At 48.0% G+C, this 25,561-nt stretch overlaps 20 non-coding genes across 20 annotated transcripts; all 20 read right to left on the bottom strand.

The window, feature by feature from the left end:
• Positions 1-56: 56 nt before the first annotated feature.
• TRNAK-UUU (transfer RNA lysine (anticodon UUU)) lies at positions 57-129 on the bottom strand. The gene has a single exon. It is a non-coding gene; the product is annotated as a tRNA-Lys (tRNA).
• Positions 130-1,392: 1,263 nt separating this feature from the next.
• Positions 1,393-1,465, bottom strand: TRNAK-UUU (transfer RNA lysine (anticodon UUU)). The gene has a single exon. It is a non-coding gene; the product is annotated as a tRNA-Lys (tRNA).
• A 1,263-nt stretch (positions 1,466-2,728) lies between these two features.
• TRNAK-UUU (transfer RNA lysine (anticodon UUU)) lies at positions 2,729-2,801 on the bottom strand. Its single transcript has one exon. It is a non-coding gene; the product is annotated as a tRNA-Lys (tRNA).
• Positions 2,802-4,056: 1,255 nt separating this feature from the next.
• Positions 4,057-4,129, bottom strand: TRNAK-UUU (transfer RNA lysine (anticodon UUU)). The gene has a single exon. It is a non-coding gene; the product is annotated as a tRNA-Lys (tRNA).
• A 1,256-nt stretch (positions 4,130-5,385) lies between these two features.
• Positions 5,386-5,458, bottom strand: TRNAK-UUU (transfer RNA lysine (anticodon UUU)). Its single transcript has one exon. It is a non-coding gene; the product is annotated as a tRNA-Lys (tRNA).
• A 1,264-nt stretch (positions 5,459-6,722) lies between these two features.
• On the bottom strand, positions 6,723-6,795 carry TRNAK-UUU (transfer RNA lysine (anticodon UUU)). Its single transcript has one exon. It is a non-coding gene; the product is annotated as a tRNA-Lys (tRNA).
• Positions 6,796-8,066: 1,271 nt separating this feature from the next.
• Positions 8,067-8,139, bottom strand: TRNAK-UUU (transfer RNA lysine (anticodon UUU)). Its single transcript has one exon. It is a non-coding gene; the product is annotated as a tRNA-Lys (tRNA).
• Positions 8,140-9,402: 1,263 nt separating this feature from the next.
• TRNAK-UUU (transfer RNA lysine (anticodon UUU)) lies at positions 9,403-9,475 on the bottom strand. The gene has a single exon. It is a non-coding gene; the product is annotated as a tRNA-Lys (tRNA).
• A 1,264-nt stretch (positions 9,476-10,739) lies between these two features.
• TRNAK-UUU (transfer RNA lysine (anticodon UUU)) lies at positions 10,740-10,812 on the bottom strand. The gene has a single exon. It is a non-coding gene; the product is annotated as a tRNA-Lys (tRNA).
• A 1,263-nt stretch (positions 10,813-12,075) lies between these two features.
• Positions 12,076-12,148, bottom strand: TRNAK-UUU (transfer RNA lysine (anticodon UUU)). The gene has a single exon. It is a non-coding gene; the product is annotated as a tRNA-Lys (tRNA).
• Positions 12,149-13,404: 1,256 nt separating this feature from the next.
• On the bottom strand, positions 13,405-13,477 carry TRNAK-UUU (transfer RNA lysine (anticodon UUU)). Its single transcript has one exon. It is a non-coding gene; the product is annotated as a tRNA-Lys (tRNA).
• Positions 13,478-14,733: 1,256 nt separating this feature from the next.
• Positions 14,734-14,806, bottom strand: TRNAK-UUU (transfer RNA lysine (anticodon UUU)). Its single transcript has one exon. It is a non-coding gene; the product is annotated as a tRNA-Lys (tRNA).
• A 1,264-nt stretch (positions 14,807-16,070) lies between these two features.
• TRNAK-UUU (transfer RNA lysine (anticodon UUU)) lies at positions 16,071-16,143 on the bottom strand. The gene has a single exon. It is a non-coding gene; the product is annotated as a tRNA-Lys (tRNA).
• Positions 16,144-17,406: 1,263 nt separating this feature from the next.
• On the bottom strand, positions 17,407-17,479 carry TRNAK-UUU (transfer RNA lysine (anticodon UUU)). Its single transcript has one exon. It is a non-coding gene; the product is annotated as a tRNA-Lys (tRNA).
• Positions 17,480-18,735: 1,256 nt separating this feature from the next.
• On the bottom strand, positions 18,736-18,808 carry TRNAK-UUU (transfer RNA lysine (anticodon UUU)). The gene has a single exon. It is a non-coding gene; the product is annotated as a tRNA-Lys (tRNA).
• A 1,256-nt stretch (positions 18,809-20,064) lies between these two features.
• Positions 20,065-20,137, bottom strand: TRNAK-UUU (transfer RNA lysine (anticodon UUU)). Its single transcript has one exon. It is a non-coding gene; the product is annotated as a tRNA-Lys (tRNA).
• Positions 20,138-21,400: 1,263 nt separating this feature from the next.
• TRNAK-UUU (transfer RNA lysine (anticodon UUU)) lies at positions 21,401-21,473 on the bottom strand. The gene has a single exon. It is a non-coding gene; the product is annotated as a tRNA-Lys (tRNA).
• Positions 21,474-22,729: 1,256 nt separating this feature from the next.
• On the bottom strand, positions 22,730-22,802 carry TRNAK-UUU (transfer RNA lysine (anticodon UUU)). The gene has a single exon. It is a non-coding gene; the product is annotated as a tRNA-Lys (tRNA).
• A 1,256-nt stretch (positions 22,803-24,058) lies between these two features.
• Positions 24,059-24,131, bottom strand: TRNAK-UUU (transfer RNA lysine (anticodon UUU)). The gene has a single exon. It is a non-coding gene; the product is annotated as a tRNA-Lys (tRNA).
• A 1,256-nt stretch (positions 24,132-25,387) lies between these two features.
• Positions 25,388-25,460, bottom strand: TRNAK-UUU (transfer RNA lysine (anticodon UUU)). The gene has a single exon. It is a non-coding gene; the product is annotated as a tRNA-Lys (tRNA).
• Positions 25,461-25,561: the final 101 nt, after the last annotated feature.

The following is a 25,561-nucleotide window of genomic DNA, read 5'->3' as shown; positions in this document are numbered from 1 at the left end:
TCCAGTGTTGATTGTACGGCGCTGAACTCGTGGTTTTAGCATAATAAAGCGAGCAGCGCCCGAACAGGGACTTGAACCCTGGACCCTCAGATTAAAAGTCTGATGCTCTACCGACTGAGCTATCCAGGCTCGCTGTGCAAGAGCCTTGGGCCAGACCTGAAGCTGGCTATCAGCCACAGAGTTGGTCCACGTGCACTTACATTACATCTAGGACACCTTGAGTTTCTGGTTGACAAATGACAACCATTTCCACAATGTCGGTCTCATAATCTGAAGGTCGAGAGTCAGGTCCTCGCACAGGGCACGCTTCTTTTACAGCTACACGTATAAGCAACTAACTGATTGATCCCCCAACCACCGCTTCCATAACTTTCTGTTCAGGGGGAAAAATCTTCTTTCCGACCACTCGAATCTCTATGGATTTTCAAGTGGGCCGTTGCAGATGCATTGGTGGTTCAGTGGTAGAATTCTCGCCTGCCACGCGGGAGGCCCGGGTTCGATTCCCGGCCAATGCAAGCTTCTTTTTAGAGCATTGGTAAAACAGGTCCCTGGAAAAGCAGGGTTGCCTTTTACCCATGCTGAAGGAAATTTGTCCTTTACGATGGATGTCCTTTATTTGTCCTTTACGATGCTTCAGCAACCGGCACCAGCCAGCGTTTGCCTTGTTAGCGCAGTAGGTAGCGCGTCAGTCTCATAATCTGAAGGTTGTGAGTTCGACCCTCATACAGGGCATGCTTGTTTTACAGCTTGAGACTGTTGATAGCTGATGCCAAACGTTCATTTACTCTGGAGTTTTTTCCACGGTCCTCTGTTTTGCCGAGCCTGCCGACGTGGCCGGTTAGCTCAGTTGGTTAGAGCGTGGTGCTAATAACGCCAAGGTCGCGGGTTCGATCCCCGTACGGGCCATGCTGTTTTGCCTATGTTTCTGCAAATGAAATGACTCCCTTATTTGCATGATGCATTGTAGAGATACCACTATATCCGTTACTCAGGAAATGTCTGGACGTCTGTGCGTTACTGTACATCCGCGGATTGCTGGCTTGTGTTGAGAGGCGGCGTTGTCTCGATTCTTCTGCACGTATGCTATTTGTTTCCGTGAATACAGGAGGCATTAACGGTGGATTCTCTTTAAACATTCAATATCCCTCAAACTCTGGTGTGTGCACTATTGGTCTAAGGTCTAGAAAGAAAAGGGGGTGACGTTATAAATGATCTTGTTTCTTTACACATAGATACGGGAGACATTTTTTGGCAGCTAAGAACCGTTCGGCATATCTAAAAGGTTTGCAGGGAAGCCGTCCCGCTTATCTACTATCTTTTGAGTCAAGTAAAGCTTTCCAGTGTTGATTGTACGGCGCTGAACTCGTGGTTTTAGCATAATAAAGCGAGCAGCGCCCGAACAGGGACTTGAACCCTGGACCCTCAGATTAAAAGTCTGATGCTCTACCGACTGAGCTATCCAGGCTCGCTGTGCAAGAGCCTTGGGCCAGACCTGAAGCTGGCTATCAGCCACAGAGTTGGTCCACGTGCACTTACATTACATCTAGGACACCTTGAGTTTCTGGTTGACAAATGACAACCATTTCCACAATGTCGGTCTCATAATCTGAAGTTCGAGAGTCAGGTCCTCGCACAGGGCACGCTTCTTTTACAGCTACACGTATAAGCAACTAACTGATTGATCCCCCAACCACCGCTTCCATAACTTTCTGTTCAGGGGGAAAAATCTTCTTTCCGACCACTCGAATCTCTATGGATTTTCAAGTGGGCCGTTGCAGATGCATTGGTGGTTCAGTGGTAGAATTCTCGCCTGCCACGCGGGAGGCCCGGGTTCGATTCCCGGCCAATGCAAGCTTCTTTTTAGAGCATTGGTAAAACAGGTCCCTGGAAAAGCAGGGTTGCCTTTTACCCATGCTGAAGGAAATTTGTCCTTTACGATGGATGTCCTTTATTTGTCCTTTACGATGCTTCAGCAACCGGCACCAGCCAGCGTTTGCCTTGTTAGCGCAGTAGGTAGCGCGTCAGTCTCATAATCTGAAGGTTGTGAGTTCGACCCTCATACAGGGCATGCTTGTTTTACAGCTTGAGACTGTTGATAGCTGATGCCAAACGTTCATTTACTCTGGAGTTTTTTCCACGGTCCTCTGTTTTGCCGAGCCTGCCGACGTGGCCGGTTAGCTCAGTTGGTTAGAGCGTGGTGCTAATAACGCCAAGGTCGCGGGTTCGATCCCCGTACGGGCCATGCTGTTTTGCCTATGTTTCTGCAAATGAAATGACTCCCTTATTTGCATGATGCATTGTAGAGATACCACTATATCCGTTACTCAGGAAATGTCTGGACGTCTGTGCGTTACCGTACATCCGCGGATTGCTGGCTGGTGTTTAGAGGCGGCGGTGTCTCGATTCTTCTGCACGTATGCTATTTGTTTCCGTGAATACAGGAGGCATTAACGGTGGATTCTCTTTAAACATTCAATATCCCTCAAACTCTGGTGTGTGCACCATTGGTCTAAGGTCTAGAAAGAAAAGGGGGTGACGTTATAAATGATCTTGTTTCTTTACACATAGATACGGGAGACATTTTTTGGCAGCTAAGAACCGTTCGGCATATCTAAAAGGTTTGCAGGGAAGCCGTCCCGCTTATCTACTATCTTTTGAGTCAAGTAAAGCTTTCCAGTGTTGATTGTACGGCGCTGAACTCGTGGTTTTAGCATAATAAAGCGAGCAGCGCCCGAACAGGGACTTGAACCCTGGACCCTCAGATTAAAAGTCTGATGCTCTACCGACTGAGCTATCCAGGCTCGCTGTGCAAGAGCCTTGGGCCAGACCTGAAGCTGGCTATCAGCCACAGAGTTGGTCCACGTGCACTTACATTACATCTAGGACACCTTGAGTTTCTGGTTGACAACCATTTCCACAATGTCGGTCTCATAATCTGAAGTTCGAGAGTCAGGTCCTCGCACAGGGCACGCTTCTTTTACAGCTACACGTATAAGCAACTAACTGATTAATCCCCCAACCACCGCTTCCATAACTTTCTGTTCAGGGGGAAAAATCTTCTTTCCGACCACTCGAATCTCTATGGATTTTCAAGTGTGCCGTTGCAGATGCATTGGTGGTTCAGTGGTAGAATTCTCGCCTGCCACGCGGGAGGCCCGGGTTCGATTCCCGGCCAATGCAAGCTTCTTTTTAGAGCATTGGTAAAACAGGTCCCTGGAAAAGCAGCGTTGCCTTTTACCATGCTGAAGGAAATTTGTCCTTTACGATGGATGTCCTTTATTTGTCCTTTACGATGCTTCAGCAACCGGCACCAGCCAGCGTTTGCCTTGTTAGCGCAGTAGGTAGCGCGTCAGTCTCATAATCTGAAGGTTGTGAGTTCGACCCTCATACAGGGCATGCTTGTTTTACAGCTTGAGACTGTTGATAGCTGATGCCAAACGTTCATTTACTCTGGAGTTTTTTCCACGGTCCTCTGTTTTGCCGAGCCTGCCGACGTGGCCGGTTAGCTCAGTTGGTTAGAGCGTGGTGCTAATAACGCCAAGGTCGCGGGTTCGATCCCCGTACGGGCCATGCTGTTTTGCCTATGTTTCTGCAAATGAAATGACTCCCTTATTTGCATGATGCATTGTAGAGATACCACTATATCCGTTACTCAGGAAATGTCTGGACGTCTGTGCGTTACCGTACATCCGTGGATTGCTGGCTGGTGTTTAGAGGCGGCGGTGTCTCGATTCTTCTGCACGTATGCTATTTGTTTCCGTGAATACAGGAGGCATTAACGGTGGATTCTCTTTAAACATTCAATATCCCTCAAACTCTGGTGTGTGCACCATTGGTCTAAGGTCTAGAAAGAAAAGGGGGTGACGTTATAAATGATCTTGTTTCTTTACACATAGATACGGGAGACATTTTTTGGCAGCTAAGAACCGTTCGGCATATCTAAAAGGTTTGCAGGGAAGCCGTCCCGCTTATCTACTATCTTTTGAGTCAAGTAAAGCTTTCCAGTGTTGATTGTACGGCGCTGAACTCGTGGTTTTAGCATAATAAAGCGAGCAGCGCCCGAACAGGGACTTGAACCCTGGACCCTCAGATTAAAAGTCTGATGCTCTACCGACTGAGCTATCCAGGCTCGCTGTGCAAGAGCCTTGGGCCAGACCTGAAGCTGGCTATCAGCCACAGAGTTGGTCCACGTGCACTTACATTACATCTAGAACACCTTGAGTTTCTGGTTGACAACCATTTCCACAATGTCGGTCTCATAATCTGAAGTTCGAGAGTCAGGTCCTCGCACAGGGCACGCTTCTTTTACAGCTACACGTATAAGCAACTAACTGATTGATCCCCCAACCACCGCTTCCATAACTTTCTGTTCAGGGGGAAAAATCTTCTTTCCGACCACTCGAATCTCTATGGATTTTCAAGTGGGCCGTTGCAGATGCATTGGTGGTTCAGTGGTAGAATTCTCGCCTGCCACGCGGGAGGCCCGGGTTCGATTCCCGGCCAATGCAAGCTTCTTTTTAGAGCATTGGTAAAACAGGTCCCTGGAAAAGCAGGGTTGCCTTTTACCCATGCTGAAGGAAATTTGTCCTTTACGATGGATGTCCTTTATTTGTCCTTTACGATGCTTCAGCAACCGGCACCAGCCAGCGTTTGCCTTGTTAGCGCAGTAGGTAGCGCGTCAGTCTCATAATCTGAAGGTTGTGAGTTCGACCCTCATACAGGGCATGCTTGTTTTACAGCTTGAGACTGTTGATAGCTGATGCCAAACGTTCATTTACTCTGGAGTTTTTTCCACGGTCCTCTGTTTTACCGAGCCTGCCGACGTGGCCGGTTAGCTCAGTTGGTTAGAGCGTGGTGCTAATAACGCCAAGGTCGCGGGTTCGATCCCCGTACGGGCCATGCTGTTTTGCCTATGTTTCTGCAAATGAAATGACTCCCTTATTTGCATGATGCATTGTAGAGATACCACTATATCCGTTACTCAGGAAATGTCTGGACGTCTGTGCGTTACCGTACATCCGTGGATTGCTGGCTGGTGTTTAGAGGCGGCGGTGTCTCGATTCTTCTGCACGTATGCTATTTGTTTCCGTGAATACAGGAGGCATTAACGGTGGATTCTCTTTAAACATTCAATATCCCTCAAACTCTGGTGTGTGCACCATTGGTCTAAGGTCTAGAAAGAAAAGGGGGTGACGTTATAAATGATCTTGTTTCTTTACACATAGATACGGGAGACATTTTTTGGCAGCTAAGAACCGTTCGGCATATCTAAAAGGTTTGCAGGGAAGCCGTCCCGCTTATCTACTATCTTTTGAGTCAAGTAAAGCTTTCCAGTGTTGATTGTACGGCGCTGAACTCGTGGTTTTAGCATAATAAAGCGAGCAGCGCCCGAACAGGGACTTGAACCCTGGACCCTCAGATTAAAAGTCTGATGCTCTACCGACTGAGCTATCCAGGCTCGCTGTGCAAGAGCCTTGGGCCAGACCTGAAGCTGGCTATCAGCCACAGAGTTGGTCCACGTGCACTTACATTACATCTAGGACACCTTGAGTTTCTGGTTGACAACCATTTCCACAATGTCGGTCTCATAATCTGAAGTTCGAGAGTCAGGTCCTCGCACAGGGCACGCTTCTTTTACAGCTACACGTATAAGCAACTAACTGATTAATCCCCCAACCACCGCTTCCATAACTTTCTGTTCAGGGGGAAAAATCTTCTTTCCGACCACTCGAATCTCTATGGATTTTCAAGTGGGCCGTTGCAGATGCATTGGTGGTTCAGTGGTAGAATTCTCGCCTGCCACGCGGGAGGCCCGGGTTCGATTCCCGGCCAATGCAAGCTTCTTTTTAGAGCATTGGTAAAACAGGTCCCTGGAAAAGCAGGGTTGCCTTTTACCCATGCTGAAGGAAATTTGTCCTTTACGATGGATGTCCTTTATTTGTCCTTTACGATGCTTCAGCAACCGGCACCAGCCAGCGTTTGCCTTGTTAGCGCAGTAGGTAGCGCGTCAGTCTCATAATCTGAAGGTTGTGAGTTCGACCCTCATACAGGGCATGCTTGTTTTACAGCTTGAGACTGTTGATAGCTGATGCCAAACGTTCATTTACTCTGGAGTTTTTTCCACGGTCCTCAATCCGAGCCTGCGTCCGAGCCTGCCGACGTGGCCGGTTAGCTCAGTTGGTTAGAGCGTGGTGCTAATAACGCCAAGGTCGCGGGTTCGATCCCCGTACGGGCCATGCTGTTTTGCCTATGTTTCTGCAAATGAAATGACTCCCTTATTTGCATGATGCATTGTAGAGATACCACTATATCCGTTACTCAGGAAATGTCTGGACGTCTGTGCGTTACCGTACATCCGCGGATTGCTGGCTGGTGTTTAGAGGCGGCGGTGTCTCGATTCTTCTGCACGTATGCTATTTGTTTCCGTGAATACAGGAGGCATTAACGGTGGATTCTCTTTAAACATTCAATATCCCTCAAACTCTGGTGTGTGCACCATTGGTCTAAGGTCTAGAAAGAAAAGGGGGTGACGTTATAAATGATCTTGTTTCTTTACACATAGATACGGGAGACATTTTTTGGCAGCTAAGAACCGTTCGGCATATCTAAAAGGTTTGCAGGGAAGCCGTCCCGCTTATCTACTATCTTTTGAGTCAAGTAAAGCTTTCCAGTGTTGATTGTACGGCGCTGAACTCGTGGTTTTAGCATAATAAAGCGAGCAGCGCCCGAACAGGGACTTGAACCCTGGACCCTCAGATTAAAAGTCTGATGCTCTACCGACTGAGCTATCCAGGCTCGCTGTGCAAGAGCCTTGGGCCAGACCTGAAGCTGGCTATCAGCCACAGAGTTGGTCCACGTGCACTTACATTACATCTAGGACACCTTGAGTTTCTGGTTGACAAATGACAACCATTTCCACAATGTCGGTCTCATAATCTGAAGTTCGAGAGTCAGGTCCTCGCACAGGGCACGCTTCTTTTACAGCTACACGTATAAGCAACTAACTGATTGATCCCCCAACCACCGCTTCCATAACTTTCTGTTCAGGGGGAAAAATCTTCTTTCCGACCACTCGAATCTCTATGGATTTTCAAGTGGGCCGTTGCAGATGCATTGGTGGTTCAGTGGTAGAATTCTCGCCTGCCACGCGGGAGGCCCGGGTTCGATTCTCGGCCAATGCAAGCTTCTTTTTAGAGCATTGGTAAAACAGGTCCCTGGAAAAGCAGGGTTGCCTTTTACCCATGCTGAAGGAAATTTGTCCTTTACGATGGATGTCCTTTATTTGTCCTTTACGATGCTTCAGCAACCGGCACCAGCCAGCGTTTGCCTTGTTAGCGCAGTAGGTAGCGCGTCAGTCTCATAATCTGAAGGTCGTGAGTTCGACCTTCATACAGGGCATGCTTGTTTTACAGCTTGAGACTGTTGATAGCTGATGCCAAACGTTCATTTACTCTGGAGTTTTTTCCACGGTCCTCAATCCGAGCCTGCGTCCGAGCCTGCCGACGTGGCCGGTTAGCTCAGTTGGTTAGAGCGTGGTGCTAATAACGCCAAGGTCGCGGGTTCGATCCCCGTACGGGCCATGCTGTTTTGCCTATGTTTCTGCAAATGAAATGACTCCCTTATTTGCATGATGCATTGTAGAGATACCACTATATCCGTTACTCAGGAAATGTCTGGACGTCTGTGCGTTACCGTACATCCGCGGATTGCTGGCTGGTGTTTAGAGGCGGCGGTGTCTCGATTCTTCTGCACGTATGCTATTTGTTTCCGTGAATACAGGAGGCATTAACGGTGGATTCTCTTTAAACATTCAATATCCCTCAAACTCTGGTGTGTGCACCATTGGTCTAAGGTCTAGAAAGAAAAGGGGGTGACGTTATAAATGATCTTGTTTCTTTACACATAGATACGGGAGACATTTTTTGGCAGCTAAGAACCGTTCGGCATATCTAAAAGGTTTGCAGGGAAGCCGTCCCGCTTATCTACTATCTTTTGAGTCAAGTAAAGCTTTCCAGTGTTGATTGTACGGCGCTGAACTCGTGGTTTTAGCATAATAAAGCGAGCAGCGCCCGAACAGGGACTTGAACCCTGGACCCTCAGATTAAAAGTCTGATGCTCTACCGACTGAGCTATCCAGGCTCGCTGTGCAAGAGCCTTGGGCCAGACCTGAAGCTGGCTATCAGCCACAGAGTTGGTCCACGTGCACTTACATTACATCTAGGACACCTTGAGTTTCTGGTTGACAAATGACAACCATTTCCACAATGTCGGTCTCATAATCTGAAGGTCGAGAGTCAGGTCCTCGCACAGGGCACGCTTCTTTTACAGCTACACGTATAAGCAACTAACTGATTGATCCCCCAACCACCGCTTCCATAACTTTCTGTTCAGGGGGAAAAATCTTCTTTCCGACCACTCGAATCTCTATGGATTTTCAAGTGGGCCGTTGCAGATGCATTGGTGGTTCAGTGGTAGAATTCTCGCCTGCCACGCGGGAGGCCCGGGTTCGATTCCCGGCCAATGCAAGCTTCTTTTTAGAGCATTGGTAAAACAGGTCCCTGGAAAAGCAGGGTTGCCTTTTACCCATGCTGAAGGAAATTTGTCCTTTACGATGGATGTCCTTTATTTGTCCTTTACGATGCTTCAGCAACCGGCACCAGCCAGCGTTTGCCTTGTTAGCGCAGTAGGTAGCGCGTCAGTCTCATAATCTGAAGGTTGTGAGTTCGACCCTCATACAGGGCATGCTTGTTTTACAGCTTGAGACTGTTGATAGCTGATGCCAAACGTTCATTTACTCTGGAGTTTTTTCCACGGTCCTCTGTTTTGCCGAGCCTGCCGACGTGGCCGGTTAGCTCAGTTGGTTAGAGCGTGGTGCTAATAACGCCAAGGTCGCGGGTTCGATCCCCGTACGGGCCATGCTGTTTTGCCTATGTTTCTGCAAATGAAATGACTCCCTTATTTGCATGATGCATTGTAGAGATACCACTATATCCGTTACTCAGGAAATGTCTGGACGTCTGTGCGTTACTGTACATCCGCGGATTGCTGGCTTGTGTTGAGAGGCGGCGTTGTCTCGATTCTTCTGCACGTATGCTATTTGTTTCCGTGAATACAGGAGGCATTAACGGTGGATTCTCTTTAAACATTCAATATCCCTCAAACTCTGGTGTGTGCACTATTGGTCTAAGGTCTAGAAAGAAAAGGGGGTGACGTTATAAATGATCTTGTTTCTTTACACATAGATACGGGAGACATTTTTTGGCAGCTAAGAACCGTTCGGCATATCTAAAAGGTTTGCAGGGAAGCCGTCCCGCTTATCTACTATCTTTTGAGTCAAGTAAAGCTTTCCAGTGTTGATTGTACGGCGCTGAACTCGTGGTTTTAGCATAATAAAGCGAGCAGCGCCCGAACAGGGACTTGAACCCTGGACCCTCAGATTAAAAGTCTGATGCTCTACCGACTGAGCTATCCAGGCTCGCTGTGCAAGAGCCTTGGGCCAGACCTGAAGCTGGCTATCAGCCACAGAGTTGGTCCACGTGCACTTACATTACATCTAGGACACCTTGAGTTTCTGGTTGACAACCATTTCCACAATGTCGGTCTCATAATCTGAAGTTCGAGAGTCAGGTCCTCGCACAGGGCACGCTTCTTTTACAGCTACACGTATAAGCAACTAACTGATTAATCCCCCAACCACCGCTTCCATAACTTTCTGTTCAGGGGGAAAAATCTTCTTTCCGACCACTCGAATCTCTATGGATTTTCAAGTGGGCCGTTGCAGATGCATTGGTGGTTCAGTGGTAGAATTCTCGCCTGCCACGCGGGAGGCCCGGGTTCGATTCCCGGCCAATGCAAGCTTCTTTTTAGAGCATTGGTAAAACAGGTCCCTGGAAAAGCAGGGTTGCCTTTTACCCATGCTGAAGGAAATTTGTCCTTTACGATGGATGTCCTTTATTTGTCCTTTACGATGCTTCAGCAACCGGCACCAGCCAGCGTTTGCCTTGTTAGCGCAGTAGGTAGCGCGTCAGTCTCATAATCTGAAGGTTGTGAGTTCGACCCTCATACAGGGCATGCTTGTTTTACAGCTTGAGACTGTTGATAGCTGATGCCAAACGTTCATTTACTCTGGAGTTTTTTCCACGGTCCTCAATCCGAGCCTGCGTCCGAGCCTGCCGACGTGGCCGGTTAGCTCAGTTGGTTAGAGCGTGGTGCTAATAACGCCAAGGTCGCGGGTTCGATCCCCGTACGGGCCATGCTGTTTTGCCTATGTTTCTGCAAATGAAATGACTCCCTTATTTGCATGATGCATTGTAGAGATACCACTATATCCGTTACTCAGGAAATGTCTGGACGTCTGTGCGTTACCGTACATCCGCGGATTGCTGGCTGGTGTTTAGAGGCGGCGGTGTCTCGATTCTTCTGCACGTATGCTATTTGTTTCCGTGAATACAGGAGGCATTAACGGTGGATTCTCTTTAAACATTCAATATCCCTCAAACTCTGGTGTGTGCACCATTGGTCTAAGGTCTAGAAAGAAAAGGGGGTGACGTTATAAATGATCTTGTTTCTTTACACATAGATACGGGAGACATTTTTTGGCAGCTAAGAACCGTTCGGCATATCTAAAAGGTTTGCAGGGAAGCCGTCCCGCTTATCTACTATCTTTTGAGTCAAGTAAAGCTTTCCAGTGTTGATTGTACGGCGCTGAACTCGTGGTTTTAGCATAATAAAGCGAGCAGCGCCCGAACAGGGACTTGAACCCTGGACCCTCAGATTAAAAGTCTGATGCTCTACCGACTGAGCTATCCAGGCTCGCTGTGCAAGAGCCTTGGGCCAGACCTGAAGCTGGCTATCAGCCACAGAGTTGGTCCACGTGCACTTACATTACATCTAGGACACCTTGAGTTTCTGGTTGACAAATGACAACCATTTCCACAATGTCGGTCTCATAATCTGAAGGTCGAGAGTCAGGTCCTCGCACAGGGCACGCTTCTTTTACAGCTACACGTATAAGCAACTAACTGATTGATCCCCCAACCACCGCTTCCATAACTTTCTGTTCAGGGGGAAAAATCTTCTTTCCGACCACTCGAATCTCTATGGATTTTCAAGTGGGCCGTTGCAGATGCATTGGTGGTTCAGTGGTAGAATTCTCGCCTGCCACGCGGGAGGCCCGGGTTCGATTCCCGGCCAATGCAAGCTTCTTTTTAGAGCATTGGTAAAACAGGTCCCTGGAAAAGCAGGGTTGCCTTTTACCCATGCTGAAGGAAATTTGTCCTTTACGATGGATGTCCTTTATTTGTCCTTTACGATGCTTCAGCAACCGGCACCAGCCAGCGTTTGCCTTGTTAGCGCAGTAGGTAGCGCGTCAGTCTCATAATCTGAAGGTTGTGAGTTCGACCCTCATACAGGGCATGCTTGTTTTACAGCTTGAGACTGTTGATAGCTGATGCCAAACGTTCATTTACTCTGGAGTTTTTTCCACGGTCCTCTGTTTTGCCGAGCCTGCCGACGTGGCCGGTTAGCTCAGTTGGTTAGAGCGTGGTGCTAATAACGCCAAGGTCGCGGGTTCGATCCCCGTACGGGCCATGCTGTTTTGCCTATGTTTCTGCAAATGAAATGACTCCCTTATTTGCATGATGCATTGTAGAGATACCACTATATCCGTTACTCAGGAAATGTCTGGACGTCTGTGCGTTACTGTACATCCGCGGATTGCTGGCTTGTGTTGAGAGGCGGCGTTGTCTCGATTCTTCTGCACGTATGCTATTTGTTTCCGTGAATACAGGAGGCATTAACGGTGGATTCTCTTTAAACATTCAATATCCCTCAAACTCTGGTGTGTGCACTATTGGTCTAAGGTCTAGAAAGAAAAGGGGGTGACGTTATAAATGATCTTGTTTCTTTACACATAGATACGGGAGACATTTTTTGGCAGCTAAGAACCGTTCGGCATATCTAAAAGGTTTGCAGGGAAGCCGTCCCGCTTATCTACTATCTTTTGAGTCAAGTAAAGCTTTCCAGTGTTGATTGTACGGCGCTGAACTCGTGGTTTTAGCATAATAAAGCGAGCAGCGCCCGAACAGGGACTTGAACCCTGGACCCTCAGATTAAAAGTCTGATGCTCTACCGACTGAGCTATCCAGGCTCGCTGTGCAAGAGCCTTGGGCCAGACCTGAAGCTGGCTATCAGCCACAGAGTTGGTCCACGTGCACTTACATTACATCTAGGACACCTTGAGTTTCTGGTTGACAACCATTTCCACAATGTCGGTCTCATAATCTGAAGGTCGAGAGTCAGGTCCTCGCACAGGGCACGCTTCTTTTACAGCTACACGTATAAGCAACTAACTGATTGATCCCCCAACCACCGCTTCCATAACTTTCTGTTCAGGGGGAAAAATCTTCTTTCCGACCACTCGAATCTCTATGGATTTTCAAGTGGGCCGTTGCAGATGCATTGGTGGTTCAGTGGTAGAATTCTCGCCTGCCACGCGGGAGGCCCGGGTTCGATTCCCGGCCAATGCAAGCTTCTTTTTAGAGCATTGGTAAAACAGGTCCCTGGAAAAGCAGGGTTGCCTTTTACCCATGCTGAAGGAAATTTGTCCTTTACGATGGATGTCCTTTATTTGTCCTTTACGATGCTTCAGCAACCGGCACCAGCCAGCGTTTGCCTTGTTAGCGCAGTAGGTAGCGCGTCAGTCTCATAATCTGAAGGTTGTGAGTTCGACCCTCATACAGGGCATGCTTGTTTTACAGCTTGAGACTGTTGATAGCTGATGCCAAACGTTCATTTACTCTGGAGTTTTTTCCACGGTCCTCTGTTTTACCGAGCCTGCCGACGTGGCCGGTTAGCTCAGTTGGTTAGAGCGTGGTGCTAATAACGCCAAGGTCGCGGGTTCGATCCCCGTACGGGCCATGCTGTTTTGCCTATGTTTCTGCAAATGAAATGACTCCCTTATTTGCATGATGCATTGTAGAGATACCACTATATCCGTTACTCAGGAAATGTCTGGACGTCTGTGCGTTACCGTACATCCGTGGATTGCTGGCTGGTGTTTAGAGGCGGCGGTGTCTCGATTCTTCTGCACGTATGCTATTTGTTTCCGTGAATACAGGAGGCATTAACGGTGGATTCTCTTTAAACATTCAATATCCCTCAAACTCTGGTGTGTGCACCATTGGTCTAAGGTCTAGAAAGAAAAGGGGGTGACGTTATAAATGATCTTGTTTCTTTACACATAGATACGGGAGACATTTTTTGGCAGCTAAGAACCGTTCGGCATATCTAAAAGGTTTGCAGGGAAGCCGTCCCGCTTATCTACTATCTTTTGAGTCAAGTAAAGCTTTCCAGTGTTGATTGTACGGCGCTGAACTCGTGGTTTTAGCATAATAAAGCGAGCAGCGCCCGAACAGGGACTTGAACCCTGGACCCTCAGATTAAAAGTCTGATGCTCTACCGACTGAGCTATCCAGGCTCGCTGTGCAAGAGCCTTGGGCCAGACCTGAAGCTGGCTATCAGCCACAGAGTTGGTCCACGTGCACTTACATTACATCTAGAACACCTTGAGTTTCTGGTTGACAACCATTTCCACAATGTCGGTCTCATAATCTGAAGTTCGAGAGTCAGGTCCTCGCACAGGGCACGCTTCTTTTACAGCTACACGTATAAGCAACTAACTGATTGATCCCCCAACCACCGCTTCCATAACTTTCTGTTCAGGGGGAAAAATCTTCTTTCCGACCACTCGAATCTCTATGGATTTTCAAGTGGGCCGTTGCAGATGCATTGGTGGTTCAGTGGTAGAATTCTCGCCTGCCACGCGGGAGGCCCGGGTTCGATTCCCGGCCAATGCAAGCTTCTTTTTAGAGCATTGGTAAAACAGGTCCCTGGAAAAGCAGGGTTGCCTTTTACCCATGCTGAAGGAAATTTGTCCTTTACGATGGATGTCCTTTATTTGTCCTTTACGATGCTTCAGCAACCGGCACCAGCCAGCGTTTGCCTTGTTAGCGCAGTAGGTAGCGCGTCAGTCTCATAATCTGAAGGTTGTGAGTTCGACCCTCATACAGGGCATGCTTGTTTTACAGCTTGAGACTGTTGATAGCTGATGCCAAACGTTCATTTACTCTGGAGTTTTTTCCACGGTCCTCTGTTTTGCCGAGCCTGCCGACGTGGCCGGTTAGCTCAGTTGGTTAGAGCGTGGTGCTAATAACGCCAAGGTCGCGGGTTCGATCCCCGTACGGGCCATGCTGTTTTGCCTATGTTTCTGCAAATGAAATGACTCCCTTATTTGCATGATGCATTGTAGAGATACCACTATATCCGTTACTCAGGAAATGTCTGGACGTCTGTGCGTTACTGTACATCCGCGGATTGCTGGCTTGTGTTGAGAGGCGGCGTTGTCTCGATTCTTCTGCACGTATGCTATTTGTTTCCGTGAATACAGGAGGCATTAACGGTGGATTCTCTTTAAACATTCAATATCCCTCAAACTCTGGTGTGTGCACTATTGGTCTAAGGTCTAGAAAGAAAAGGGGGTGACGTTATAAATGATCTTGTTTCTTTACACATAGATACGGGAGACATTTTTTGGCAGCTAAGAACCGTTCGGCATATCTAAAAGGTTTGCAGGGAAGCCGTCCCGCTTATCTACTATCTTTTGAGTCAAGTAAAGCTTTCCAGTGTTGATTGTACGGCGCTGAACTCGTGGTTTTAGCATAATAAAGCGAGCAGCGCCCGAACAGGGACTTGAACCCTGGACCCTCAGATTAAAAGTCTGATGCTCTACCGACTGAGCTATCCAGGCTCGCTGTGCAAGAGCCTTGGGCCAGACCTGAAGCTGGCTATCAGCCACAGAGTTGGTCCACGTGCACTTACATTACATCTAGGACACCTTGAGTTTCTGGTTGACAACCATTTCCACAATGTCGGTCTCATAATCTGAAGTTCGAGAGTCAGGTCCTCGCACAGGGCACGCTTCTTTTACAGCTACACGTATAAGCAACTAACTGATTAATCCCCCAACCACCGCTTCCATAACTTTCTGTTCAGGGGGAAAAATCTTCTTTCCGACCACTCGAATCTCTATGGATTTTCAAGTGGGCCGTTGCAGATGCATTGGTGGTTCAGTGGTAGAATTCTCGCCTGCCACGCGGGAGGCCCGGGTTCGATTCCCGGCCAATGCAAGCTTCTTTTTAGAGCATTGGTAAAACAGGTCCCTGGAAAAGCAGGGTTGCCTTTTACCCATGCTGAAGGAAATTTGTCCTTTACGATGGATGTCCTTTATTTGTCCTTTACGATGCTTCAGCAACCGGCACCAGCCAGCGTTTGCCTTGTTAGCGCAGTAGGTAGCGCGTCAGTCTCATAATCTGAAGGTTGTGAGTTCGACCCTCATACAGGGCATGCTTGTTTTACAGCTTGAGACTGTTGATAGCTGATGCCAAACGTTCATTTACTCTGGAGTTTTTTCCACGGTCCTCAATCCGAGCCTGCGTCCGAGCCTGCCGACGTGGCCGGTTAGCTCAGTTGGTTAGAGCGTGGTGCTAATAACGCCAAGGTCGCGGGTTCGATCCCCGTACGGGCCATGCTGTTTTGCCTATGTTTCTGCAAATGAAATGACTCCCTTATTTGCATGATGCATTGTAGAGATACCACTATATCCGTTACTCAGGAAATGTCTGGACGTCTGTGCGTTACCGTACATCCGCGGATTGCTGGCTGGTGTTTAGAGGCGGCGGTGTCTCGATTCTTCTGCACGTATGCTATTTGTTTCCGTGAATACAGGAGGCATTAACGGTGGATTCTCTTTAAACATTCAATATCCCTCAAACTCTGGTGTGTGCACCATTGGTCTAAGGTCTAGAAAGAAAAGGGGGTGACGTTATAAATGATCTTGTTTCTTTACACATAGATACGGGAGACATTTTTTGGCAGCTAAGAACCGTTCGGCATATCTAAAAGGTTTGCAGGGAAGCCGTCCCGCTTATCTACTATCTTTTGAGTCAAGTAAAGCTTTCCAGTGTTGATTGTACGGCGCTGAACTCGTGGTTTTAGCATAATAAAGCGAGCAGCGCCCGAACAGGGACTTGAACCCTGGACCCTCAGATTAAAAGTCTGATGCTCTACCGACTGAGCTATCCAGGCTCGCTGTGCAAGAGCCTTGGGCCAGACCTGAAGCTGGCTATCAGCCACAGAGTTGGTCCACGTGCACTTACATTACATCTAGGACACCTTGAGTTTCTGGTTGACAAATGACAACCATTTCCACAATGTCGGTCTCATAATCTGAAGGTCGAGAGTCAGGTCCTCGCACAGGGCACGCTTCTTTTACAGCTACACGTATAAGCAACTAACTGATTGATCCCCCAACCACCGCTTCCATAACTTTCTGTTCAGGGGGAAAAATCTTCTTTCCGACCACTCGAATCTCTATGGATTTTCAAGTGGGCCGTTGCAGATGCATTGGTGGTTCAGTGGTAGAATTCTCGCCTGCCACGCGGGAGGCCCGGGTTCGATTCCCGGCCAATGCAAGCTTCTTTTTAGAGCATTGGTAAAACAGGTCCCTGGAAAAGCAGGGTTGCCTTTTACCCATGCTGAAGGAAATTTGTCCTTTACGATGGATGTCCTTTATTTGTCCTTTACGATGCTTCAGCAACCGGCACCAGCCAGCGTTTGCCTTGTTAGCGCAGTAGGTAGCGCGTCAGTCTCATAATCTGAAGGTTGTGAGTTCGACCCTCATACAGGGCATGCTTGTTTTACAGCTTGAGACTGTTGATAGCTGATGCCAAACGTTCATTTACTCTGGAGTTTTTTCCACGGTCCTCTGTTTTGCCGAGCCTGCCGACGTGGCCGGTTAGCTCAGTTGGTTAGAGCGTGGTGCTAATAACGCCAAGGTCGCGGGTTCGATCCCCGTACGGGCCATGCTGTTTTGCCTATGTTTCTGCAAATGAAATGACTCCCTTATTTGCATGATGCATTGTAGAGATACCACTATATCCGTTACTCAGGAAATGTCTGGACGTCTGTGCGTTACTGTACATCCGCGGATTGCTGGCTTGTGTTGAGAGGCGGCGTTGTCTCGATTCTTCTGCACGTATGCTATTTGTTTCCGTGAATACAGGAGGCATTAACGGTGGATTCTCTTTAAACATTCAATATCCCTCAAACTCTGGTGTGTGCACTATTGGTCTAAGGTCTAGAAAGAAAAGGGGGTGACGTTATAAATGATCTTGTTTCTTTACACATAGATACGGGAGACATTTTTTGGCAGCTAAGAACCGTTCGGCATATCTAAAAGGTTTGCAGGGAAGCCGTCCCGCTTATCTACTATCTTTTGAGTCAAGTAAAGCTTTCCAGTGTTGATTGTACGGCGCTGAACTCGTGGTTTTAGCATAATAAAGCGAGCAGCGCCCGAACAGGGACTTGAACCCTGGACCCTCAGATTAAAAGTCTGATGCTCTACCGACTGAGCTATCCAGGCTCGCTGTGCAAGAGCCTTGGGCCAGACCTGAAGCTGGCTATCAGCCACAGAGTTGGTCCACGTGCACTTACATTACATCTAGGACACCTTGAGTTTCTGGTTGACAACCATTTCCACAATGTCGGTCTCATAATCTGAAGGTCGAGAGTCAGGTCCTCGCACAGGGCACGCTTCTTTTACAGCTACACGTATAAGCAACTAACTGATTGATCCCCCAACCACCGCTTCCATAACTTTCTGTTCAGGGGGAAAAATCTTCTTTCCGACCACTCGAATCTCTATGGATTTTCAAGTGGGCCGTTGCAGATGCATTGGTGGTTCAGTGGTAGAATTCTCGCCTGCCACGCGGGAGGCCCGGGTTCGATTCCCGGCCAATGCAAGCTTCTTTTTAGAGCATTGGTAAAACAGGTCCCTGGAAAAGCAGGGTTGCCTTTTACCCATGCTGAAGGAAATTTGTCCTTTACGATGGATGTCCTTTATTTGTCCTTTACGATGCTTCAGCAACCGGCACCAGCCAGCGTTTGCCTTGTTAGCGCAGTAGGTAGCGCGTCAGTCTCATAATCTGAAGGTTGTGAGTTCGACCCTCATACAGGGCATGCTTGTTTTACAGCTTGAGACTGTTGATAGCTGATGCCAAACGTTCATTTACTCTGGAGTTTTTTCCACGGTCCTCTGTTTTACCGAGCCTGCCGACGTGGCCGGTTAGCTCAGTTGGTTAGAGCGTGGTGCTAATAACGCCAAGGTCGCGGGTTCGATCCCCGTACGGGCCATGCTGTTTTGCCTATGTTTCTGCAAATGAAATGACTCCCTTATTTGCATGATGCATTGTAGAGATACCACTATATCCGTTACTCAGGAAATGTCTGGACGTCTGTGCGTTACCGTACATCCGTGGATTGCTGGCTGGTGTTTAGAGGCGGCGGTGTCTCGATTCTTCTGCACGTATGCTATTTGTTTCCGTGAATACAGGAGGCATTAACGGTGGATTCTCTTTAAACATTCAATATCCCTCAAACTCTGGTGTGTGCACCATTGGTCTAAGGTCTAGAAAGAAAAGGGGGTGACGTTATAAATGATCTTGTTTCTTTACACATAGATACGGGAGACATTTTTTGGCAGCTAAGAACCGTTCGGCATATCTAAAAGGTTTGCAGGGAAGCCGTCCCGCTTATCTACTATCTTTTGAGTCAAGTAAAGCTTTCCAGTGTTGATTGTACGGCGCTGAACTCGTGGTTTTAGCATAATAAAGCGAGCAGCGCCCGAACAGGGACTTGAACCCTGGACCCTCAGATTAAAAGTCTGATGCTCTACCGACTGAGCTATCCAGGCTCGCTGTGCAAGAGCCTTGGGCCAGACCTGAAGCTGGCTATCAGCCACAGAGTTGGTCCACGTGCACTTACATTACATCTAGAACACCTTGAGTTTCTGGTTGACAACCATTTCCACAATGTCGGTCTCATAATCTGAAGTTCGAGAGTCAGGTCCTCGCACAGGGCACGCTTCTTTTACAGCTACACGTATAAGCAACTAACTGATTGATCCCCCAACCACCGCTTCCATAACTTTCTGTTCAGGGGGAAAAATCTTCTTTCCGACCACTCGAATCTCTATGGATTTTCAAGTGGGCCGTTGCAGATGCATTGGTGGTTCAGTGGTAGAATTCTCGCCTGCCACGCGGGAGGCCCGGGTTCGATTCCCGGCCAATGCAAGCTTCTTTTTAGAGCATTGGTAAAACAGGTCCCTGGAAAAGCAGGGTTGCCTTTTACCCATGCTGAAGGAAATTTGTCCTTTACGATGGATGTCCTTTATTTGTCCTTTACGATGCTTCAGCAACCGGCACCAGCCAGCGTTTGCCTTGTTAGCGCAGTAGGTAGCGCGTCAGTCTCATAATCTGAAGGTTGTGAGTTCGACCCTCATACAGGGCATGCTTGTTTTACAGCTTGAGACTGTTGATAGCTGATGCCAAACGTTCATTTACTCTGGAGTTTTTTCCACGGTCCTCTGTTTTGCCAAGCCTGCCGACGTGGCCGGTTAGCTCAGTTGGTTAGAGCGTGGTGCTAATAACGCCAAGGTCGCGGGTTCGATCCCCGTACGGGCCATGCTGTTTTGCCTATGTTTCTGCAAATGAAATGACTCCCTTATTTGCATGATGCATTGTAGAGATACCACTATATCCGTTACTCAGGAAATGTCTGGACGTCTGTGCGTTACTGTACATCCGCGGATTGCTGGCTTGTGTTGAGAGGCGGCGTTGTCTCGATTCTTCTGCACGTATGCTATTTGTTTCCGTGAATACAGGAGGCATTAACGGTGGATTCTCTTTAAACATTCAATATCCCTCAAACTCTGGTGTGTGCACTATTGGTCTAAGGTCTAGAAAGAAAAGGGGGTGACGTTATAAATGATCTTGTTTCTTTACACATAGATACGGGAGACATTTTTTGGCAGCTAAGAACCGTTCGGCATATCTAAAAGGTTTGCAGGGAAGCCGTCCCGCTTATCTACTATCTTTTGAGTCAAGTAAAGCTTTCCAGTGTTGATTGTACGGCGCTGAACTCGTGGTTTTAGCATAATAAAGCGAGCAGCGCCCGAACAGGGACTTGAACCCTGGACCCTCAGATTAAAAGTCTGATGCTCTACCGACTGAGCTATCCAGGCTCGCTGTGCAAGAGCCTTGGGCCAGACCTGAAGCTGGCTATCAGCCACAGAGTTGGTCCACGTGCACTTACATTACATCTAGGACACCTTGAGTTTCTGGTTGACAAATGACAACCATTTCCACAATGTCGGTCTCATAATCTGAAGGTCGAGAGTCAGGTCCTCGCACAGGGCACGCTTCTTTTACAGCTACACGTATAAGCAACTAACTGATTGATCCCCCAACCACCGCTTCCATAACTTTCTGTTCAGGGGGAAAAATCTTCTTTCCGACCACTCGAATCTCTATGGATTTTCAAGTGGGCCGTTGCAGATGCATTGGTGGTTCAGTGGTAGAATTCTCGCCTGCCACGCGGGAGGCCCGGGTTCGATTCCCGGCCAATGCAAGCTTCTTTTTAGAGCATTGGTAAAACAGGTCCCTGGAAAAGCAGGGTTGCCTTTTACCCATGCTGAAGGAAATTTGTCCTTTACGATGGATGTCCTTTATTTGTCCTTTACGATGCTTCAGCAACCGGCACCAGCCAGCGTTTGCCTTGTTAGCGCAGTAGGTAGCGCGTCAGTCTCATAATCTGAAGGTTGTGAGTTCGACCCTCATACAGGGCATGCTTGTTTTACAGCTTGAGACTGTTGATAGCTGATGCCAAACGTTCATTTACTCTGGAGTTTTTTCCACGGTCCTCTGTTTTGCCGAGCCTGCCGACGTGGCCGGTTAGCTCAGTTGGTTAGAGCGTGGTGCTAATAACGCCAAGGTCGCGGGTTCGATCCCCGTACGGGCCATGCTGTTTTGCCTATGTTTCTGCAAATGAAATGACTCCCTTATTTGCATGATGCATTGTAGAGATACCACTATATCCGTTACTCAGGAAATGTCTGGACGTCTGTGCGTTACTGTACATCCGCGGATTGCTGGCTTGTGTTGAGAGGCGGCGTTGTCTCGATTCTTCTGCACGTATGCTATTTGTTTCCGTGAATACAGGAGGCATTAACGGTGGATTCTCTTTAAACATTCAATATCCCTCAAACTCTGGTGTGTGCACTATTGGTCTAAGGTCTAGAAAGAAAAGGGGGTGACGTTATAAATGATCTTGTTTCTTTACACATAGATACGGGAGACATTTTTTGGCAGCTAAGAACCGTTCGGCATATCTAAAAGGTTTGCAGGGAAGCCGTCCCGCTTATCTACTATCTTTTGAGTCAAGTAAAGCTTTCCAGTGTTGATTGTACGGCGCTGAACTCGTGGTTTTAGCATAATAAAGCGAGCAGCGCCCGAACAGGGACTTGAACCCTGGACCCTCAGATTAAAAGTCTGATGCTCTACCGACTGAGCTATCCAGGCTCGCTGTGCAAGAGCCTTGGGCCAGACCTGAAGCTGGCTATCAGCCACAGAGTTGGTCCACGTGCACTTACATTACATCTAGGACACCTTGAGTTTCTGGTTGACAACCATTTCCACAATGTCGGTCTCATAATCTGAAGGTCGAGAGTCAGGTCCTCGCACAGGGCACGCTTCTTTTACAGCTACACGTATAAGCAACTAACTGATTGATCCCCCAACCACCGCTTCCATAACTTTCTGTTCAGGGGGAAAAATCTTCTTTCCGACCACTCGAATCTCTATGGATTTTCAAGTGGGCCGTTGCAGATGCATTGGTGGTTCAGTGGTAGAATTCTCGCCTGCCACGCGGGAGGCCCGGGTTCGATTCCCGGCCAATGCAAGCTTCTTTTTAGAGCATTGGTAAAACAGGTCCCTGGAAAAGCAGGGTTGCCTTTTACCCATGCTGAAGGAAATTTGTCCTTTACGATGGATGTCCTTTATTTGTCCTTTACGATGCTTCAGCAACCGGCACCAGCCAGCGTTTGCCTTGTTAGCGCAGTAGGTAGCGCGTCAGTCTCATAATCTGAAGGTTGTGAGTTCGACCCTCATACAGGGCATGCTTGTTTTACAGCTTGAGACTGTTGATAGCTGATGCCAAACGTTCATTTACTCTGGAGTTTTTTCCACGGTCCTCTGTTTTACCGAGCCTGCCGACGTGGCCGGTTAGCTCAGTTGGTTAGAGCGTGGTGCTAATAACGCCAAGGTCGCGGGTTCGATCCCCGTACGGGCCATGCTGTTTTGCCTATGTTTCTGCAAATGAAATGACTCCCTTATTTGCATGATGCATTGTAGAGATACCACTATATCCGTTACTCAGGAAATGTCTGGACGTCTGTGCGTTACCGTACATCCGTGGATTGCTGGCTGGTGTTTAGAGGCGGCGGTGTCTCGATTCTTCTGCACGTATGCTATTTGTTTCCGTGAATACAGGAGGCATTAACGGTGGATTCTCTTTAAACATTCAATATCCCTCAAACTCTGGTGTGTGCACCATTGGTCTAAGGTCTAGAAAGAAAAGGGGGTGACGTTATAAATGATCTTGTTTCTTTACACATAGATACGGGAGACATTTTTTGGCAGCTAAGAACCGTTCGGCATATCTAAAAGGTTTGCAGGGAAGCCGTCCCGCTTATCTACTATCTTTTGAGTCAAGTAAAGCTTTCCAGTGTTGATTGTACGGCGCTGAACTCGTGGTTTTAGCATAATAAAGCGAGCAGCGCCCGAACAGGGACTTGAACCCTGGACCCTCAGATTAAAAGTCTGATGCTCTACCGACTGAGCTATCCAGGCTCGCTGTGCAAGAGCCTTGGGCCAGACCTGAAGCTGGCTATCAGCCACAGAGTTGGTCCACGTGCACTTACATTACATCTAGAACACCTTGAGTTTCTGGTTGACAACCATTTCCACAATGTCGGTCTCATAATCTGAAGTTCGAGAGTCAGGTCCTCGCACAGGGCACGCTTCTTTTACAGCTACACGTATAAGCAACTAACTGATTGATCCCCCAACCACCGCTTCCATAACTTTCTGTTCAGGGGGAAAAATCTTCTTTCCGACCACTCGAATCTCTATGGATTTTCAAGTGGGCCGTTGCAGATGCATTGGTGGTTCAGTGGTAGAATTCTCGCCTGCCACGCGGGAGGCCCGGGTTCGATTCCCGGCCAATGCAAGCTTCTTTTTAGAGCATTGGTAAAACAGGTCCCTGGAAAAGCAGGGTTGCCTTTTACCCATGCTGAAGGAAATTTGTCCTTTACGATGGATGTCCTTTATTTGTCCTTTACGATGCTTCAGCAACCGGCACCAGCCAGCGTTTGCCTTGTTAGCGCAGTAGGTAGCGCGTCAGTCTCATAATCTGAAGGTTGTGAGTTCGACCCTCATACAGGGCATGCTTGTTTTACAGCTTGAGACTGTTGATAGCTGATGCCAAACGTTCATTTACTCTGGAGTTTTTTCCACGGTCCTCTGTTTTGCCAAGCCTGCCGACGTGGCCGGTTAGCTCAGTTGGTTAGAGCGTGGTGCTAATAACGCCAAGGTCGCGGGTTCGATCCCCGTACGGGCCATGCTGTTTTGCCTATGTTTCTGCAAATGAAATGACTCCCTTATTTGCATGATGCATTGTAGAGATACCACTATATCCGTTACTCAGGAAATGTCTGGACGTCTGTGCGTTACTGTACATCCGCGGATTGCTGGCTTGTGTTGAGAGGCGGCGTTGTCTCGATTCTTCTGCACGTATGCTATTTGTTTCCGTGAATACAGGAGGCATTAACGGTGGATTCTCTTTAAACATTCAATATCCCTCAAACTCTGGTGTGTGCACTATTGGTCTAAGGTCTAGAAAGAAAAGGGGGTGACGTTATAAATGATCTTGTTTCTTTACACATAGATACGGGAGACATTTTTTGGCAGCTAAGAACCGTTCGGCATATCTAAAAGGTTTGCAGGGAAGCCGTCCCGCTTATCTACTATCTTTTGAGTCAAGTAAAGCTTTCCAGTGTTGATTGTACGGCGCTGAACTCGTGGTTTTAGCATAATAAAGCGAGCAGCGCCCGAACAGGGACTTGAACCCTGGACCCTCAGATTAAAAGTCTGATGCTCTACCGACTGAGCTATCCAGGCTCGCTGTGCAAGAGCCTTGGGCCAGACCTGAAGCTGGCTATCAGCCACAGAGTTGGTCCACGTGCACTTACATTACATCTAGAACACCTTGAGTTTCTGGTTGACAACCATTTCCACAATGTCGGTCTCATAATCTGAAGTTCGAGAGTCAGGTCCTCGCACAGGGCACGCTTCTTTTACAGCTACACGTATAAGCAACTAACTGATTGATCCCCCAACCACCGCTTCCATAACTTTCTGTTCAGGGGGAAAAATCTTCTTTCCGACCACTCGAATCTCTATGGATTTTCAAGTGGGCCGTTGCAGATGCATTGGTGGTTCAGTGGTAGAATTCTCGCCTGCCACGCGGGAGGCCCGGGTTCGATTCCCGGCCAATGCAAGCTTCTTTTTAGAGCATTGGTAAAACAGGTCCCTGGAAAAGCAGGGTTGCCTTTTACCCATGCTGAAGGAAATTTGTCCTTTACGATGGATGTCCTTTATTTGTCCTTTACGATGCTTCAGCAACCGGCACCAGCCAGCGTTTGCCTTGTTAGCGCAGTAGGTAGCGCGTCAGTCTCATAATCTGAAGGTTGTGAGTTCGACCCTCATACAGGGCACGCTTGTTTTACAGCTTGAGACTGTTGATAGCTGATGCCAAACGTTCATTTACTCTGGAGTTTTTTCCACGGTCCTCTGTTTTGCCGAGCCTGCCGACGTGGCCGGTTAGCTCAGTTGGTTAGAGCGTGGTGCTAATAACGCCAAGGTCGCGGGTTCGATCCCTGTACGGGCCATGCTGTTTTGCCTATGTTTCTGCAAATGAAATGACTCCCTTATTTGCATGATGCATTGTAGAGATACCACTATATCCGTTACTCAGGAAATGTCTGGACGTCTGTGCGTTACCGTACATCCGCGGATTGCTGGCTGGTGTTTAGAGGCGGCGGTGTCTCGATTCTTCTGCACGTATGCTATTTGTTTCCGTGAATACAGGAGGCATTAACGGTGGATTCTCTTTAAACATTCAATATCCCTCAAACTCTGGTGTGTGCACCATTGGTCTAAGGTCTAGAAAGAAAAGGGGGTGACGTTATAAATGATCTTGTTTCTTTACACATAGATACGGGAGACATTTTTTGGCAGCTAAGAACCGTTCGGCATATCTAAAAGGTTTGCAGGGAAGCCGTCCCGCTTATCTACTATTTTTTGAGTCAAGTAAAGCTTTCCAGTGTTGATTGTACGGCGCTGAACTCGTGGTTTTAGCATAATAAAGCGAGCAGCGCCCGAACAGGGACTTGAACCCTGGACCCTCAGATTAAAAGTCTGATGCTCTACCGACTGAGCTATCCAGGCTCGCTGTGCAAGAGCCTTGGGCCAGACCTGAAGCTGGCTATCAGCCACAGAGTTGGTCCACGTGCACTTACATTACATCTAGGACACCTTGAGTTTCTGGT

The sequence above is a fragment of the Spea bombifrons genome, chromosome 4 (genome assembly GCF_027358695.1).
Source record: "Spea bombifrons isolate aSpeBom1 chromosome 4, aSpeBom1.2.pri, whole genome shotgun sequence".
NCBI lineage: Eukaryota > Metazoa > Chordata > Amphibia > Anura > Pelobatidae > Spea > Spea bombifrons.
The sequence above is the reverse complement of the archived record's forward strand: the minus strand, read 5'-3'. Positions and strand labels throughout refer to the sequence as shown.